The 2,829-nt window shown below is 47.3% G+C and overlaps 1 pseudogene; it reads left to right on the top strand.

Moving 5' to 3' along the window:
- Positions 1-650: 650 nt before the first annotated feature.
- On the top strand, positions 651-1,552 carry LOC117011914 (adenosylhomocysteinase-like; annotated as a pseudogene).
- Positions 1,553-2,829: the final 1,277 nt, after the last annotated feature.

Genomic DNA, 2,829 nt, shown 5'->3' with positions numbered 1-2,829 from the left:
AGGGCCGTGAATTGATTCTTCATAGGAAGCAGAATGTAAAAGGCAACCATGGTACTTTCCAGACTGTGAAAACATTGGGCTGGGATTAAAATAAGGAGGGGCGGGGCATGCCTAAAATGCACTGCCCACAGTGCAGCTCTGCAACAATTTATAGTTTAGCTTGGACTCTTCCACTGTACAATCTAAGGAGATGCGGTCCACACATTTTCCTCATTCTCCTCATGTCCAAGCACATGCTTTTAAGAATTATTGGCCGTGGCTGACAACGGCATTTAGGTGCAGGAGAAGATCGGTTTGGGGGTTAGGGGACAGCCTTTTCCCAGGCTTAGGGTGTCCCACCCCCTTTTTCTCTTGGGGCAAAGTGTAAAAGTACCTAACCACAGTGCTATCCAAATGATGATTTTGATATTCTGAGTTAATTGGCCATGAGATGGCTGCAGATTTTTCCCCTGAGGACTTGAAAGCCTACTGTGGTACACACTAAAGTCCTGCTCTTGACTAGAATAGGCCAACTACTATTTGTAGTTTGATTGATTCTAGACCAGGTCGTGACCTGCTGCCATTTGGGGGAGAGCAGTTTTAGAAGAATTTGTTGCAAATGGTCTGTTTAATTGTAGAATTGGGCTGCTGAGGTGTAGCAGTTCAGCTGCAACATCTTCTCCACCCTGGACCATGCAGTGGCTGTCACTGCCAAAGCCGGCATTCCAGGGTATGCCTGGAAGGGTGAAATAGATGAGGAGTACCGGTGGTGCACTGAGCAGACACTGTACTTCAGGGGTGGGCCCCTCAACATGATTCTGGAGGAGGGCGGTGACCTCACCAACCTCATCCACAACAAGTACCCACAAATCCTGTCAGGCATCCAAGGCATCTCTAAGGAGACCACAACAGGGGTCCACGACCTATAGAAGATGATGGCCAGTGGGATCCTGAAGGTGCCGGACATCAATGTCAATGACTGTCACCAAGAGCAAGTCTGACAACCTCTATGGCTGCTGGGAGTCCCTCAGAGATGGCATCAAGCAGGACACAGACATGATGATTGCAGGCAAGGTGGCAGTGGTAGCAGACTATGGTGACGTGGACAAGGGCCGTGCCCAGGACCTGAGGGGTTTCGGGGTCATCACCAAGATTGACCCCATCAACAGTCTGCAGTCCGCCATGGAGGACCATGAGGTGACCACCATGGACGAGGCCTGTCAGGAGGGCGACATCTTTGTCACCACCACGGGCTGTACGACATGATCCTCTGCCGGCACTTTGAACAGATGAAGGATATGCTATTGTGTGTAATGTTGGACACTTTGACATAGAGATTGATGTCAGGTGGTTACACGGGAACATGGTGGAGAAGGCGAACATCAAGCTCCAGGTGGACCACCACTGACTGAAGAATGGGCGCTGCATCATCCTGCTGGCAGATGGCTGGCGGGTCAACCTGGGCTGCGTGGGTCACCCCAGATTCGTAACGAGCAGCTCCTTCACCAACCAGCTGCTGGCGCACATTGAACTGTGGATCCATGCGGACAAATATCCCGTCGGGGTCCACTGAGGGCTCAGCGTGTTCTAGCTAGGGGCAAGGCGTGCCAAGGTGGCCTGAGATCTCTGGTGGGGCTGGATAAACGGGGTGGGGGTGGGGTTGCTCGTTACTACTCTCTGTATTCTCCAATAAGATGTGAAATTCTTTTGGTGGAAACTGTTCTTTTACAATATTGGGTCCCTAGCTCCTAGGGCATGCTGTACCTATTTATTGAGTGGTTAGGTACCTAAATCAAATCATCCTTATGTCTGTCTACTCTCTCTATGCATCCAGCCATCTGGCCCTGTCAGTTTACTGAGATTAAAGATGATGATACCTGTTACCATCTACATGTAACCACATAACTAACCACAATCTGTTCCCAGCCTACCCCTTCCTCTACTACCAACTCAATAACCACTTCTTCTATTGAGCCTGACGGCTCCAGGCCAAAACGATGTCTCCCTTCTCAGGGTTGGGAATTTATGCAACTAACTCTTAATCACACACTTTCTTCTGTGTTTTGTCTGTGGGTCTGGTCTCTGTGAGTATCTCACATATAAAGTGCAGTCTTCTCATTCTCTTTTATTTCTTCTGTGCACTAAGCACCGAGCTGGGCACAGAGAGCAGCTCCAAACAGTACTAACTGGCATGAAATAATCCTACTCTACATGAAAACGTAAGTCTTGTACGTCTTGTACGTTGTGTACAAACATTTGTCCACAAAGCTCTACCTGGATTTGTACTGGAAGGGCTGATTTCTGGTAATGAATAAAGCTGCTATAGCAATGGATATAGGAAGAGATGGAAAGTAATTGGCAGAGGCAGAACTGTCCTTGTGTTATTTTGTTATAAATAAACTCCCAGAGTGGAAACTTGTTAACCTCAGTCCTTGCCTTCACATCTACTTATATGCAAGACCTCCCTCGACAAATCAATCTTTACACTGCAGTGGCACTCTCTTGACAAGATATGTTTGGCTTAGCCACTGTTGATATTTGTTCTTGAAATCTCGGTTGTATGGCATGGTACACTCTGAGAGCAGAAATGGAGACACTTAGTTTATATGCACAGAGGACGGACAAGATGCAAACAGAAAGAGACGGTCCACAGCAGGACAGCAGAAGTGGCGGGAGCTGAGCAGCACTTAATATGTTGTGATGTATTGAATCTATGAAACGCCTGTTCAATAGCTAGTCAAAGTAAATTTAGAAGGACACAAGAAAGGGATTTATTTTTTCATCATTGTAAAAATGTTCATTATTTCTTATGCTGTTGGTCATGCTCTACTGGTGTTCTTTTGAGGTCCC

The sequence above is a fragment of the Rhinolophus ferrumequinum genome, chromosome 19, assembly GCF_004115265.2.
Source record: "Rhinolophus ferrumequinum isolate MPI-CBG mRhiFer1 chromosome 19, mRhiFer1_v1.p, whole genome shotgun sequence".
Classification (NCBI taxonomy): domain Eukaryota; kingdom Metazoa; phylum Chordata; class Mammalia; order Chiroptera; family Rhinolophidae; genus Rhinolophus; species Rhinolophus ferrumequinum.
The sequence above is the reverse complement of the archived record's forward strand: the minus strand, read 5'-3'. Positions and strand labels throughout refer to the sequence as shown.